The sequence below is a fragment of the Carassius gibelio genome, chromosome A3, assembly GCF_023724105.1.
Source record: "Carassius gibelio isolate Cgi1373 ecotype wild population from Czech Republic chromosome A3, carGib1.2-hapl.c, whole genome shotgun sequence".
Taxonomy (NCBI): Eukaryota; Metazoa; Chordata; class Actinopteri; order Cypriniformes; family Cyprinidae; genus Carassius; species Carassius gibelio.
The window spans coordinates 1,228,535-1,245,016 of record NC_068373.1 but is presented as its reverse complement, the minus strand read 5'-3'; the positions used below and the strand labels follow the sequence as shown (position 1 = coordinate 1,245,016).

Genomic DNA, 16,482 nt, shown 5'->3' with positions numbered 1-16,482 from the left:
CACCCTGGCTATGCCAGATCATGTCTGAGCTCGGAAGCTAAGCAGGTTTCGGCCTGGTTAGTAATTGGATGGGAGACCCCCTGGTAATACCATTTGCTTTAAGATTTTGGGAAATTTTTCACAAATTATATAATAATCTTGCAAGAAAAAAAGAAAGGAGTCAATGCCCCATATCTGAAACTTAGCAGGTATGAGCCTGGTTAGTAATTGGATGGGAGACACTGTGGTAATACCAGTTGCTTTAAGATTTTTGGAAATTTTTCACAAATTATATAATAATCTTGAAAAAAAAAAAAAAAGTCAATGCCTGATCTCTGAATAATAGCAGGTTTTGCCTGGTTAGTACTTGGATGGAAGACGGCCGGGAAATACCAGTTGCTGTAATATTTTTGGCAATTTTTACTAATTACATAATAATCTTGCAAAAAAAAAAAAAAAAAAAATAGAGTAAATGCCCAATCTATGAATCTTAGGAGGTATGGACCTGTTTAGTGCTTGGATGGGAGACCGCCTCGGAAAACCAGGTGCTCTAATATTATTGGAAATGTATTACTAATTATATAATAATCTTAAAAAAAAAGAGTCAATGCCCGATCTCTTAATCTTAGCAGGTATGGGCCTGGTTAGTAATTGGATGGGAGACCCCCTGGTAATACCAGTTGCTTTAAGATTTTTGTAAATTTTTCACAAATTATATAATAATCTTGAAAAAAAAAAAGAGTCAATGCCCATTCTTTGAATCTTAGCAGTCATGGACCTGTTTAGTGTCTGGATGGGAGACCCCCTGGTAATACCAGGTGCTCTAATATTATTGGAAATTTATTACTAATTATATAATAATCTTAAAAAAAGAGCCAATGCCCGATCTCTTAATCTTAGCAGGTATTGGCCTGGTTAGTGCTTGGATGGGAGACCGCCTCGGAATACCAGGTGCTGTAAGCTTTTGGGTTTTCATTCCTACTTATATAATGTATGGGCGATTTGATTGGCTGATCTTTAAATAGTCCTCTCTTTGCAGTATCCTTCGCTTGCGACCGTAACAACCTGGCTATGCCTGATCTCGTCTGCTCTCGGAAGCTAAGCAGGTTTGGTCCTGTATAATGTACCGGCGATTAGATTGGCTGATCTTTAAATAGCTCTCTCTTTGCAGCAGTCTTCGCTTATGGCCATACCACCCTGGCTATGCCAGATCATGTCTGAGCTCGGAAGCTAAGCAGGTTTGGGCCTGGTTAGTAATTGGATGGGAGACCCCCTGGTAATACCAGTTGCTTTAAGATTTTTGTAAATTTTTCACAAATTATATAATAATCTTGAAAAAAAAAAGAGTCAATGCCCATTCTTTGAATCTTAGCAGTCATGGACCTGTGTAGTGTTTGGATGGGAGACCCCCTGGTAATACCAGGTGCTCTAATATTATTGGAAATTTATTACTAATTATATAATAATCTTAAAAAAAAGAGCCAATGCCCGATCTCTTAATCTTAGCAGGTATTGGCCTGGTTAGTGCTTGGATGGGAGACCGCCTGGGAATACCAGGTGCTGTAAGCTTTTGGGTTTTCATTCCTACTTATATAATGTATGGGCGATTTGATTTGCTGATCTTTAAATAGTCCTCTCTTTGCAGTATCCTTCGCTTGCGACCGTAACAACCTGGCTATGCCTGATCTCGTCTGCTCTCGGAAGCTAAGCAGGTTTGGTCCTGTATAATGTACCGGCGATTAGATTGGCTGATCTTTAAATAGCTCTCTCTTTGCAGCAGTCTTCGCTTATGGCCATACCACCCTGGCTATGCCAGATCATGTCTGAGCTCGGAAGCTAAGCAGGTTTGGGCCTGGTTAGTAATTGGATGGGAGACCCCCTGGTAATACCAGTTGCTTTAGGATTTTTGGAAATTTTTCACAAATTATATAATAATCTTGCAAGAAAAAAAGAAAGGAGTCAATGCCCCATATCTGAATCTTAGCAGGTATGGGCCTGGTTAGTAATTGGATGGGAGACACTGTGGTAATACCAGTTGCTTTAAGATTTTTGGAAATTTTTCACAAATTATATAATAATCTTGAAAAAAAAAAAAAAGTCAATGCCCGATCTCTGAATAATAGCAGGTTTTGCCTGGTTAGTACTTGGATGGAAGACGGCCGGGAAATACCAGTTGCTGTAATATTTTTGGCAATTTTTACTAATTACATAATAATCTTGCAAAAAAAAAAAAAAAAAAAAAGAGTAAATGCCCAATCTTTGAATCTTAGCAGTCATGGACCTGTGTAGTGTTTGGATGGGAGACCCCCTGGTAATACCAGGTGCTCTAATATTATTGGAAATTTATTACTAATTATATAATAATCTTAAAAAAAGAGCCAATGCCCGATCTCTTAATCTTAGCAGGTATTGGCCTTGTTAGTGCTTGGATGGGAGACCGCCTGGGAATACCAGGTGCTGTAAGCTTTTGGGTTTTCATTCCTACTTATATAATGTATGGGCGATTTGATTTGCTGATCTTTAAATAGTCCTCTCTTTGCAGTATCCTTCGCTTGCGACCGTAACAACCTGGCTATGCCTGATCTCGTCTGCTCTCGGAAGCTAAGCAGGTTTGGTCCTGTATAATGTACCGGCGATTAGATTGGCTGATCTTTAAATAGCTCTCTCTTTGCAGCAGTCTTCGCTTATGGCCATACCACCCTGGCTATGCCAGATCATGTCTGAGCTCGGAAGCTAAGCAGGTTTGGGCCTGGTTAGTAATTGGATGGGAGACCCCCTGGTAATACCAGTTGCTTTAGGATTTTTGGAAATTTTTCACAAATTATATAATAATCTTGCAAGAAAAAAAGAAAGGAGTCAATGCCCCATATCTGAATCTTAGCAGGTATGGTCCTGGTTAGTAATTGGATGGGAGACACTGTGGTAATACCAGTTGCTTTAAGATTTTTGGAAATTTTTCACAAATTATATAATAATCTTGAAAAAAAAAAAAAAAAGTCAATGCCCGATCTCTGAATAATAGCAGGTTTTGCCTGGTTAGTACTTGGATGGAAGACGGCCGGGAAATACCAGTTGCTGTAATATTTTTGGCAATTTTTACTAATTACATAATAATCTTGCAAAAAAAAAAAAAAAAAAAAGAGTAAATGCCCAATCTTTGAATCTTAGGAGGTATGGACCTGTTTAGTGCTTGGATGGGAGACCGCCTCGGAATACCATTTGCTGTAATATTTTTGGAAATTTGTACTAATTATATAATTATCTTGAAACAAAAAGAGTCAATGCCCAATCTTTGAATCTTAGCAGCTATGGACCTGTTTAGTGTTTGAATGGGAGACCGCCTCGGAAAACCAGGTGCTCTAATATTATTGGAAATTTATTACTAATTATATAATAATCTTAAAAAAAAAAAAAAAAAAAAAGAGTCAATGCCCGATCTCTTAATCTTAGCAGGTATTGGCCTGGTTAGTGCTTGGATGGGAGACCGCCTGGGAATACCAGGTGCTTTAAGCTTTAGGGTTTTCTTTCCTACTTATATAATGTACCGGCGATTAGATTGGCTGATCTTTAAATAGCTCTCTCTTTGCAGCAGTCTTCGCTTATGGCCATACCACCCTGGCTATGCCAGATCATGTCTGAGCTCGAAAGCTAAGCAGGTTTGGGCCTGGTTAGTAATTGGATGGGAGACCCCCTGGTAATACCAGTTGCTTTAAGATTTTTGTAAATTTTTCACAAATTATATAATAATCTTGAAAAAAAAAAGAGTCAATGCCCATTCTTTGAATCTTAGCAGTCATGGACCTGTGTAGTGTTTGGATGGGAGACCCCCTGGTAATACCAGGTGCTCTAATATTATTGGAAATTTATTACTAATTATATAATAATCTTAAAAAAAGAGCCAATGCCCGATCTCTTAATCTTAGCAGGTATTGGCCTGGTTAGTGCTTGGATGGGAGACCGCCTGGGAATACCAGGTGCTTTAAGCTTTAGGGTTTTCTTTCCTACTTATATAATGTACCGGCGATTTGATTGGCTGATCTTTAAATAGTCCTCTCTTTGCAGTATCCTTCGCTTGCGACCGTAACAACCTGGCTATGCCTGATCTCGTCTGCTCTCGGAAGCTAAGCAGGTTTGGTCCTGTATAATGTACCGGCGATTAGATTGGCTGATCTTTAAATAGCTCTCTCTCTGCAGCAGTCTTCGCTTATGGCCATTCCACCCTGGCTATTCCAGATCATGTCTGAGCTCGGAAGCTAAGCAGGTTTCGGCATGGTTAGTAATTGGATGGGAGACCCCCTGGTAATACCAGTTGCTTTAAGATTTTTGTAAATTTTTCACAAATTATATAATAATCTTGAAAAAAAAAGAGTCAATGCCCATTCTTTGAATCTTAGCAGTCATGGACCTGTGTAGTGTTTGGATGGGAGAACCCCTGGTAATACCAGGTGCTCTAATATTATTGGAAATTTATTACTAATTATATAATAATCTTAAAAAAAAAGAGCCAATGCCCGATCTCTTAATCTTAGCAGGTATTGGCCTGGTTAGTGCTTGGATGGGAGACCGCCTCGGAATACCAGGTGCTGTAAGCTTTTGGGTTTTCATTCCTACTTATATAATGTATGGGCGATTTGATTGGCTGATCTTTAAATAGTCCTCTCTTTGCAGTATCCTTCGCTTGCGACCGTAACAACCTGGCTATGCCTGATCTCGTCTGCTCTCGGAAGCTAAGCAGGTTTGGTCCTGTATAATGTACCGGCGATTAGATTGGCTGATCTTTAAATAGCTCTCTCTCTGCAGCAGTCTTCGATTATGGCCATTCCACCCTGGCTATGCCAAATCATGTCTGAGCTCGGAAGCTAAGCAGGTTTCGGCATGGTTAGTAATTGGATGGGAGACCCCCTGGTAATACCAGTTGCTTTAAGATTTTTGTAAATTTTTCACAAATTATATAATAATCTTGAAAAAAAAAGAGTAAATGCCCAATCTTTGAATCTTAGGAGGTATGGACCTGTTTAGTGCTTGGATGGGAGACCGCCTCGGAATACCATTTGCTGTAATATTTTTGGAAATTTGTACTAATTATATAATTATCTTGAAACAAAAAGAGTCAATGCCCAATCTTTGAATCTTAGCAGCTATGGACCTGTTTAGTGTTTGGATGGGAGACCGCCTCGGAAAACCAGGTGCTCTAATATTATTGGAAATTTATTACTAATTATATAATAATCTTAAAAAAAGAGTCAATGCCCGATCTCTTAATCTTAGCAGGTATTGGCCTGGTTAGTGCTTGGATGGGAGACCGCCTGGGAATACCAGGTGCTTTAAGCTTTAGGGTTTTCTTTCCTACTTATATAATGTACCGGCGATTAGATTGGCTGATCTTTAAATAGCTCTCTCTTTGCAGCAGTCTTCGCTTATGGCCATACCACCCTGGCTATGCCAGATCATGTCTGAGCTCGAAAGCTAAGCAGGTTTGGGCCTGGTTAGTAATTGGATGGGAGACCCCCTGGTAATACCAGTTGCTTTAAGATTTTTGTAAATTTTTCACAAATTATATAATAATCTTGAAAAAAAAAAGAGTCAATGCCCATTCTTTGAATCTTAGCAGTCATGGACCTGTGTAGTGTTTGGATGGGAGACCCCCTGGTAATACCAGGTGCTCTAATATTATTGGAAATTTATTACTAATTATATAATAATCTTAAAAAAAGAGCCAATGCCCGATCTCTTAATCTTAGCAGGTATTGGCCTGGTTAGTGCTTGGATGGGAGACCGCCTGGGAATACCAGGTGCTTTAAGCTTTAGGGTTTTCTTTCCTACTTATATAATGTACCGGCGATTTGATTGGCTGATCTTTAAATAGTCCTCTCTTTGCAGTATCCTTCGCTTGCGACCGTAACAACCTGGCTATGCCTGATCTCGTCTGCTCTCGGAAGCTAAGCAGGTTTGGTCCTGTATAATGTACCGGCGATTAGATTGGCTGATCTTTAAATAGCTCTCTCTCTGCAGCAGTCTTCGCTTATGGCCATTCCACCCTGGCTATTCCAGATCATGTCTGAGCTCGGAAGCTAAGCAGGTTTCGGCATGGTTAGTAATTGGATGGGAGACCCCCTGGTAATACCAGTTGCTTTAAGATTTTTGTAAATTTTTCACAAATTATATAATAATCTTGAAAAAAAAAGAGTCAATGCCCATTCTTTGAATCTTAGCAGTCATGGACCTGTGTAGTGTTTGGATGGGAGACCCCCTGGTAATACCAGGTGCTCTAATATTATTGGAAATTTATTACTAATTATATAATAATCTTAAAAAAAAAGAGCCAATGCCCGATCTCTTAATCTTAGCAGGTATTGGCCTGGTTAGTGCTTGGATGGGAGACCGCCTCGGAATACCAGGTGCTGTAAGCTTTTGGGTTTTCATTCCTACTTATATAATGTATGGGCGATTTGATTGGCTGATCTTTAAATAGTCCTCTCTTTGCAGTATCCTTCGCTTGCGACCGTAACAACCTGGCTATGCCTGATCTCGTCTGCTCTCGGAAGCTAAGCAGGTTTGGTCCTGTATAATGTACCGGCGATTAGATTGGCTGATCTTTAAATAGCTCTCTCTCTGCAGCAGTCTTCGATTATGGCCATTCCACCCTGGCTATGCCAGATCATGTCTGAGCTCGGAAGCTAAGCAGGTTTCGGCATGGTTAGTAATTGGATGGGAGACCCCCTGGTAATACCAGTTGCTTTAAGATTTTTGTAAATTTTTCACAAATTATATAATAATCTTGAAAAAAAAAGAGTAAATGCCCAATCTTTGAATCTTAGGAGGTATGGACCTGTTTAGTGCTTGGATGGGAGACCGCCTCGGAATACCATTTGCTGTAATATTTTTGGAAATTTGTACTAATTATATAATTATCTTGAAACAAAAAGAGTCAATGCCCAATCTTTGAATCTTAGCAGCTATGGACCTGTTTAGTGTTTGGATGGGAGACCGCCTCGGAAAACCAGGTGCTCTAATATTATTGGAAATTTATTACTAATTATATAATAATCTTAAAAAAAGAGTCAATGCCCGATCTCTTAATCTTAGCAGGTATTGGCCTGGTTAGTGCTTGGATGGGAGACCGCCTGGGAATACCAGGTGCTTTAAGCTTTAGGGTTTTCTTTCCTACTTATATAATGTACCGGCGATTAGATTGGCTGATCTTTAAATAGCTCTCTCTTTGCAGCAGTCTTCGCTTATGGCCATACCACCCTGGCTATGCCAGATCATGTCTGAGCTCGAAAGCTAAGCAGGTTTGGGCCTGGTTAGTAATTGGATGGGAGACCCCCTGGTAATACCAGTTGCTTTAAGATTTTTGTAAATTTTTCACAAATTATATAATAATCTTGAAAAAAAAAAGAGTCAATGCCCATTCTTTGAATCTTAGCAGTCATGGACCTGTGTAGTGTTTGGATGGGAGACCCCCTGGTAATACCAGGTGCTCTAATATTATTGGAAATTTATTACTAATTATATAATAATCTTAAAAAAAGAGCCAATGCCCGATCTCTTAATCTTAGCAGGTATTGGCCTGGTTAGTGCTTGGATGGGAGACCGCCTGGGAATACCAGGTGCTTTAAGCTTTAAGGTTTTCTTTCCTACTTATATAATGTACCGGCGATTAGATTGACTGATCTTTAAATAGCTCTCTCTTTGCAGCAGTCTTCGCTTATGGCCATACCACCCTGGCTATGCCAGATCATGTCTGAGCTCGGAAGCTAAGCAGGTTTGGGCCTGGTTAGTAATTGGATGGGAGATCCCCTGGTAATACCAGTTGCTTTAAGATTTTTGTAAATTTTTCACAAATTATATAATAATCTTGAAAAAAAAAAGAGTCAATGCCCATTCTTTGAATCTTAGCAGTCATGGACCTGTGTAGTGTTTGGATGGGAGACCCCCTGGTAATACCAGGTGCTCTAATATTATTGGAAATTTATTACTAATTATATAATAATCTTAAAAAAAGAGCCAATGCCCGATCTCTTAATCTTAGCAGGTATTGGCCTGGTTAGTGCTTGGATGGGAGACCGCCTCGGAATACCAGGTGCTGTAAGCTTTTGGGTTTTCATTCCTACTTATATAATGTATGGGCGATTTGATTGGCTGATCTTTAAATAGTCCTCTCTTTGCAGTATCCTTCGCTTGCGACCGTAACAACCTGGCTATGCCTGATCTCGTCTGCTCTCGGAAGCTAAGCAGGTTTGGTCCTGTATAATGTACCGGCGATTAGATTGGCTGATCTTTAAATAGCTCTCTCTTTGCAGCAGTCTTCGCTTATGGCCATACCACCCTGGCAATGCCAGATCATGTCTGAGCTCGGAAGCTAAGCAGGTTTGGGCCTGGTTAGTAATTGGATGGGAGACCCCCTGGTAATACCAGTTGCTTTAAGATTTTTGTAAATTTTTCACAAATTATATAATAATCTTGAAAAAAAAAAGAGTCAATGCCCATTCTTTGAATCTTAGCAGTCATGGACCTGTGTAGTGTTTGGATGGGAGACCCCCTGGTAATACCAGGTGCTCTAATATTATTGGAAATTTATTACTAATTATATAATAATCTTAAAAAAAAAGAGCCAATGCCCGATCTCTTAATCTTAGCAGGTATTGGCCTGGTTAGTGCTTGGATGGGAGACCGCCTGGGAATACCAGGTGCTGTAAGCTTTTGGGTTTTCATTCCTACTTATATAATGTATGGGCGATTTGATTTGCTGATCTTTAAATAGTCCTCTCTTTGCAGTATCCTTCGCTTGCGACCGTAACAACCTGGCTATGCCTGATCTCGTCTGCTCTCGGAAGCTAAGCAGGTTTGGTCCTGTATAATGTACCGGCGATTAGATTGGCTGATCTTTAAATAGCTCTCTCTTTGCAGCAGTCTTCGCTTATGGCCATACCACCCTGGCTATGCCAGATCATGTCTGAGCTCGGAAGCTAAGCAGGTTTGGGCCTGGTTAGTAATTGGATGGGAGACCCCCTGGTAATACCAGTTGCTTTAGGATTTTTGGAAATTTTTCACAAATTATATAATAATCTTGCAAGAAAAAAAGAAAGGAGTCAATGCCCCATATCTGAATCTTAGCAGGTATGGGCCTGGTTAGTAATTGGATGGGAGACACTGTGGTAATACCAGTTGCTTTAAGATTTTTGGAAATTTTTCACAAATTATATAATAATCTTGAAAAAAAAAAAAAAAAAGTCAATGCCCGATCTCTGAATAATAGCAGGTTTTGCCTGGTTAGTACTTGGATGGAAGACGGCCGGGAAATACCAGTTGCTGTAATATTTTTGGCAATTTTTACTAATTACATAATAATCTTGCAAAAAAAAAAAAAAAAAAAAAAGAGTAAATGCCCAATCTTTGATTCTTAGGAGGTATGGACCTGTTTAGTGCTTGGATGGGAGACCGCCTCGGAATACCATTTGCTGTAATATTTTTGGAAATTTGTACTAATTATATAATTATCTTGAAACAAAAAGAGTCAATGCCCAATCTTTGAATCTTAGCAGCTATGGACCTGTTTAGTGTTTGGATGGGAGACCGCCTCGGAAAACCAGGTGCTCTAATATTATTGGAAATTTATTACTAATTATATAATAATCTTAAAAAAAAAAAAAAATAAAAAAAAATAAAGAGTCAATGCCCGATCTCTTAATCTTAGCAGGTATTGGCCTGGTTAGTGCTTGGATGGGAGACCGCCTGGGAATACCAGGTGCTTTAAGCTTTAGGGTTTTCTTTCCTACTTATATAATGTACCGGCGATTAGATTGGCTGATCTTTAAATAGCTCTCTCTTTGCAGCAGTCTTCGCTTATGGCCATACCAACCTGGCGGCGATAGAGAGTGGCAGAACCTGATTTTACCAAGTGAGACATGTTCCTGGGACAACATCGTTGTTGACCCTGGAACAACATTGTGATTAACCAATCAGATTTGAAGAACCAGTTTATAGATTTTGTGAAGTTTACGCTTAAAATCAGTGTTTGGTGCTTGTACATCAGTGTCATTCATCTATCATATCCTCTGATTTTAGGGATTACTCATGGTTAAGGTTAGGTTTAGGTGTAGGGATATGGTTAAGAATATATTTTTGGAGTAAAATGTTGTTCCAGGGTCAACAAAATATGTTGACCTAGGAACACATCGAACTTGGCAAAATCAGGACGTGCTAGAGAGTGATTGGGAAGGTGTGTCTGATTGCAGTTGGAAGAGAAAGGCTCTTCTAAAGCTTTATTTTGTATTTTACTTTTTTCTGTTTATTCTGTGGGAGGAGATTTGGGTTTGTTTTGGGAAAAAAGCCCACGTTTAAGCTCCAAGCAGTTTATCTGCTTGGAGGCAAGCTTTTGTTTGTGCTTTTTTGTTTACAAAAATGGATGGACCACATGGTAAAGATCTGGCAATGGCAGGAGGACTAGAAGAACGTTTGGAACCACATGGAGCAGATAGATCATCAAGAGAGGCAAATGGAGGAAATATGGATCATGGAGCACAGAGGGGAATCAAGCAAAGAGTGGATTATCTGAAAGAAGCAACGGTGGTGTTGGACTTAAAAGGAAATAAGGAGGTAAAAGCTGTGGATATCATTAAAGTAGTTTCAGAGAAGATTGGATTTGGTAAATTGCTGGCAGTGAGACCAAAGTATGGGGAGGAATATGAGTTGACTGTGGAAGATGCAGAACTTTGTGATGTATTATTGGATGGAATGGAAATAAAAGGTCAATTCTTCGAAATAAGGAGGCTGGAGGTAAAGGAACATATTGTGTCTTTTCTTCACTTGCCTGCATACTTGGAGGATGAAGTGATTGAGAACAAATTGAAGTTTTGGGGAGTTAATCCAATGACAAAAATAAAGAGAAGAGTCTATCCTGGAACAAACATTGCTGATGGAACGAGGTATGTGAAGGTTAAATTTCCAAAAGAGGTAACATCACTACCCTATAGTGCTAAATTTGAAACGGCAGATGGCACTCAGTACTTTAGGGTCATACATGATGGACAGCAAAAACTATGTCGGATGTGTATGCAGCCAGGACACATTTTCAGGGACTGTCCTGATTTCAAATGTTATGAATGCTTTGAGCAAGGGCATTTCGCGAAAGACTGTAAAGCTGATAAATGTCTGGATTGTGGGAAAGTATTCATAAGGTGTGACTGTGAAAGTGAACATGAAGAAGAGACAAATGATAAAACTGAACATGGTGAACCAGAGGAGAATATGGAGAGTATGGAAAGAGTCATAAATGAGGGAGAGGAAGATGGGTCTCTGAATGATAGTAAAAGTCAGGAGCAGGAAAAGGGGGGGGATAAGGAGTTGGAGAGAAGAGAGGGGTTTGAAATGGTGGAACATATGATAGAGGGGTGTAGGGGTCCGGTGGATGTTATAATAAAAGAAAGACAGGAGGAAAAAAAGGAGAAGGAGCAAGTAGAGGAATGCATAGAAGTAAATTTGGAGGAGCTGAGGAGGGGAATGAAGAGAGGAATATTGGACACCAAAACATATGTAGGAGAAAGTAGAGAAAAAGGACAGAGAAGGAGAAGAAACTCAGGTACAAATGAAGATGGAGTTTTAATGGAGAATGTGGGAGAAAAGTATGAAAAATGAATGTTTTGTTGTTAATGGCTCTTTGTTTTGTTTCAATCAATGTGAGGGGTTTAACAAAAATTGATAAATTTGGGAAAATGAAAGCGCTATGCAAAAAAGCTGATGTGATATTATTACAAGAAACATTTTGGAAAGATGAAATGATTGAATGTTTTAAAAGAAGTTGGAGAGGAGGAATTTATTATAACAATGGTGGGGGGATTGGGAAAGGCGTTGCGGTTTTATGTAAAAGACACATGAATGATGATGTTGAAATCATATATCGGGATAATGGAGGGAAATGTATTATTGTGAAAATGGTTATAGGAGGGGAAAATGTTTTTGTGTGTAATGTACATGCGCCAAATGAAGAGGCAGAAAAGAAAATGTTTTTTTAAGGATTTAAATGGTCAGATGGAGAAATGGGAAAATATTATTGTAATGGGAGATTTTAATACAGTTTTTAGTAGACTGGATATAGCGAATGATATGGTTTACGGGGAACAATGCTAGAGTTCTGCAATGCTTTAAAGAACATATGATAAATATGCCTGGATAATTAGGATTGTAAGTATAAGCGTATAATGGAGGGTGAAATTCAATAATGAATATAGAATGAGTGAATATGATAATGATGTGACACGCATTGGAATTTATGTATATGTCAAATGTGAAATTATTGAATAAAAAAAAAAAAAAAAAAAAAAAAGCTATGCCAGATCATGTCTGAGCTCGAAAGCTAAGCAGGTTTGGGCCTGGTTAGTAATTGGATGGGAGACCCCCTGGTAATACCAGTTGCTTTAAGATTTTTGTAAATTTTTCACAAATTATATAATAATCTTGAAAAAAAAAAGAGTCAATGCCCATTCTTTGAATCTTAGCAGTCATGGACCTGTGTAGTGTTTGGATGGGAGACCCCCTGGTAATACCAGGTGCTCTAATATTATTGGAAATTTATTACTAATTATATAATAATCTTAAAAAAAGAGCCAATGCCCGATCTCTTAATCTTAGCAGGTATTGGCCTGGTTAGTGCTTGGATGGGAGACCGCCTGGGAATACCAGGTGCTTTAAGCTTTAGGGTTTTCTTTCCTACTTATATAATGTACCGGCGATTTGATTGGCTGATCTTTAAATAGTCCTCTCTTTGCAGTATCCTTCGCTTGCGACCGTAACAACCTGGCTATGCCTGATCTCGTCTGCTCTCGGAAGCTAAGCAGGTTTGGTCCTGTATAATGTACCGGCGATTAGATTGGCTGATCTTTAAATAGCTCTCTCTCTGCAGCAGTCTTCGCTTATGGCCATTCCACCCTGGCTATGCCAGATCATGTCTGAGCTCGGAAGCTAAGCAGGTTTCGGCATGGTTAGTAATTGGATGGGAGACCCCCTGGTAATACCAGTTGCTTTAAGATTTTTGTAAATTTTTCACAAATTATATAATAATCTTGAAAAAAAAAGAGTCAATGCCCATTCTTTGAATCTTAGCAGTCATGGACCTGTGTAGTGTTTGGATGGGAGACCCCCTGGTAATACCAGGTGCTCTAATATTATTGGAAATTTATTACTAATTATATAATAATCTTAAAAAAAAAGAGCCAATGCCCGATCTCTTAATCTTAGCAGGTATTGGCCTGGTTAGTGCTTGGATGGGAGACCGCCTCGGAATACCAGGTGCTGTAAGCTTTTGGGTTTTCATTCCTACTTATATAATGTATGGGCGATTTGATTGGCTGATCTTTAAATAGTCCTCTCTTTGCAGTATCCTTCGCTTGCGACCGTAACAACCTGGCTATGCCTGATCTCGTCTGCTCTCGGAAGCTAAGCAGGTTTGGTCCTGTATAATGTAGCGGCGATTAGATTGGCTGATCTTTAAATAGCTCTCTCTCTGCAGCAGTCTTCGATTATGGCCATTCCACCCTGGCTATGCCAGATCATGTCTGAGCTCGGAAGCTAAGCAGGTTTCGGCATGGTTAGTAATTGGATGGGAGACCCCCTGGTAATACCAGTTGCTTTAAGATTTTTGTAAATTTTTCACAAATTATATAATAATCTTGAAAAAAAAAGAGTAAATGCCCAATCTTTGAATCTTAGGAGGTATGGACCTGTTTAGTGCTTGGATGGGAGACCGCCTCGGAATACCATTTGCTGTAATATTTTTGGAAATTTGTACTAATTATATAATTATCTTGAAACAAAAAGAGTCAATTCCCAATCTTTGAATCTTAGCAGCTATGGACCTGTTTAGTGTTTGGATGGGAGACCGCCTCGGAAAACCAGGTGCTCTAATATTATTGGAAATTTATTACTAATTATATAATAATCTTAAAAAAAAAAAAAAAAAAAAAAAAAAAAAAAAGAGTCAATGCCCGATCTCTTAATCTTAGCAGGTATTGGCCTGGTTAGTGCTTGGATGGGAGACCGCCTGGGAATACCAGGTGCTTTAAGCTTTAGGGTTTTCTTTCCTACTTATATAATGTACCGGCGATTAGATTGGCTGATCTTTAAATAGCTCTCTCTTTGCAGCAGTCTTCGCTTATGGCCATACCACCCTGGCTATGCCAGATCATGTCTGAGCTCGAAAGCTAAGCAGGTTTGGGCCTGGTTAGTAATTGGATGGGAGACCCCCTGGTAATTCCAGTTGCTTTAAGATTTTTGTAAATTTTTCACAAATTATATAATAATCTTGAAAAAAAAAAGAGTCAATGCCCATTCTTTGAATCTTAGCAGTCATGGACCTGTGTAGTGTTTGGATGGGAGACCCCCTGGTAATACCAGGTGCTCTAATATTATTGGAAATTTATTACTAATTATATAATAATCTTAAAAAAAGAGCCAATGCCCGATCTCTTAATCTTAGCAGGTATTGGCCTGGTTAGTGCTTGGATGGGAGACCGCCTGGGAATACCAGGTGCTTTAAGCTTTAGGGTTTTCTTTCCTACTTATATAATGTACCGGCGATTTGATTGGCTGATCTTTAAATAGTCCTCTCTTTGCAGTATCCTTCGCTTGTGACCGTAACAACCTGGCTATGCCTGATCTCGTCTGCTCTCGGAAGCTAAGCAGGTTTGGTCCTGTATAATGTACCGGCGATTAGATTGGCTGATCTTTAAATAGCTCTCTCTCTGCAGCAGTCTTCGCTTATGGCCATTCCACCCTGGCTATGCCAGATCATGTCTGAGCTCGGAAGCTAAGCAGGTTTCGGCATGGTTAGTAATTGGATGGGAGACCCCCTGGTAATACCAGTTGCTTTAAGATTTTTGTAAATTTTTCACAAATTATATAATAATCTTGAAAAAAAAAGAGTCAATGCCCATTCTTTGAATCTTAGCAGTCATGGACCTGTGTAGTGTTTGGATGGGAGACCCCCTGGTAATACCAGGTGCTCTAATATTATTGGAAATTTATTACTAATTATATAATAATCTTAAAAAAAAAGAGCCAATGCCCGATCTCTTAATCTTAGCAGGTATTGGCCTGGTTAGTGCTTGGATGGGAGACCGCCTCGGAATACCAGGTGCTGTAAGCTTTTGGGTTTTCATTCCTACTTATATAATGTATGGGCGATTTGATTGGCTGATCTTTAAATAGTCCTCTCTTTGCAGTATCCTTCGCTTGCGACCGTAACAACCTGGCTATGCCTGATCTCGTCTGCTCTCGGAAGCTAAGCAGGTTTGGTCCTGTATAATGTACCGGCGATTAGATTGGCTGATCTTTAAATAGCTCTCTCTCTGCAGCAGTCTTCGATTATGGCCATTCCACCCTGGCTATGCCAGATCATGTCTGAGCTCGGAAGCTAAGCAGGTTTCGGCCTGGTTACTAATTGGATGGGAGACCCCCTGGTAATACCATTTGCTTTAAGATTTTGGGAAATTTTTCACAAATTATATAATAATCTTGCAAGAAAAAAAGAAAGGAGTCAATGCCCCATATCTGAATCTTAGCAGGTATGAGCCTGGTTAGTAATTGGATGGGAGACACTGTGGTAATACCAGTTGCTTTAAGATTTTTGGAAATTTTTCACAAATTATATAATAATCTTGAAAAAAAAAAAAAAAAGTCAATGCCTGATCTCTGAATAATAGCAGGTTTTGCCTGGTTAGTACTTGGATGGAAGACGGCCGGGAAATACCAGTTGCTGTAATATTTTTGGCAATTTTTACTAATTACATAATAATCTTGCAAAAAAAAAAAAAAAAAAATAGAGTAAATGCCCAATCTATGAATCTTAGGTGTTATGGACCTGTTTAGTGCTTGGATGGGAGACCGCCTCGGAAAACCAGGTGCTCTAATATTATTGGAAATGTATTACTAATTATATAATAATCTTAAAAAAAAAGAGTCAATGCCCGATCTCTTAATCTTTGCAGGTATGGGCCTGGTTAGTAATTGGATGGGAGACCGCCTGGGAATACCAGGTGCTTTAAGCTTTAGGGTTTTCTTTCCTACTTATATAATGTACCGGCGATTAGATTGACTGATCTTTAAATAGCTCTCTCTTTGCAGCAGTCTTCGCTTATGGCCATACCACCCTGGCTATGCCAGATCATGTCTGAGCTCGGAAGCTAAGCAGGTTTGGGCCTGGTTAGTAAATGGATGGGAGACCCCCTGGTAATACCAGTTGCTTTAAGATTTTTGTAAATTTTTCACAAATTATATAATAATCTTGAAAAAAAAAAGAGTCAATGCCCATTCTTTGAATCTTAGCAGTCATGGACCTGTGTAGTGTTTGGATGGGAGACCCCCTGGTAATACCAGGTGCTCTAATATTATTGGAAATTTATTACTAATTATATAATAATCTTAAAAAAAAAGAGCCAATGCCCGATCTCTTAATCTTAGCAGGTATTGGCCTGGTTAGTGCTTGGATGGGAGACCGCCTGGGAATAC

At 39.3% G+C, this 16,482-nt stretch overlaps 11 pseudogenes; all 11 read left to right on the top strand.

The window, feature by feature from the left end:
- The first annotated feature begins 1,158 nt into the window (after positions 1 to 1,158).
- On the top strand, positions 1,159 to 1,277 carry LOC127966165 (uncharacterized; annotated as a pseudogene).
- Positions 1,278 to 1,764: 487 nt separating this feature from the next.
- On the top strand, positions 1,765 to 1,883 carry LOC127961367 (uncharacterized; annotated as a pseudogene).
- Positions 1,884 to 2,661: 778 nt separating this feature from the next.
- LOC127961360 (uncharacterized) lies at positions 2,662 to 2,780 on the top strand (annotated as a pseudogene).
- A 796-nt stretch (positions 2,781 to 3,576) lies between these two features.
- On the top strand, positions 3,577 to 3,695 carry LOC127962125 (uncharacterized; annotated as a pseudogene).
- Positions 3,696 to 5,394: 1,699 nt separating this feature from the next.
- Positions 5,395 to 5,513, top strand: LOC127962121 (uncharacterized; annotated as a pseudogene).
- Positions 5,514 to 7,212: 1,699 nt separating this feature from the next.
- LOC127962114 (uncharacterized) lies at positions 7,213 to 7,331 on the top strand (annotated as a pseudogene).
- A 354-nt stretch (positions 7,332 to 7,685) lies between these two features.
- LOC127962176 (uncharacterized) lies at positions 7,686 to 7,804 on the top strand (annotated as a pseudogene).
- Positions 7,805 to 8,290: 486 nt separating this feature from the next.
- Positions 8,291 to 8,409, top strand: LOC127962663 (uncharacterized; annotated as a pseudogene).
- A 488-nt stretch (positions 8,410 to 8,897) lies between these two features.
- Positions 8,898 to 9,016, top strand: LOC127961352 (uncharacterized; annotated as a pseudogene).
- Positions 9,017 to 14,126: 5,110 nt separating this feature from the next.
- Positions 14,127 to 14,245, top strand: LOC127962339 (uncharacterized; annotated as a pseudogene).
- A 1,861-nt stretch (positions 14,246 to 16,106) lies between these two features.
- LOC127962760 (uncharacterized) lies at positions 16,107 to 16,225 on the top strand (annotated as a pseudogene).
- Positions 16,226 to 16,482: the final 257 nt, after the last annotated feature.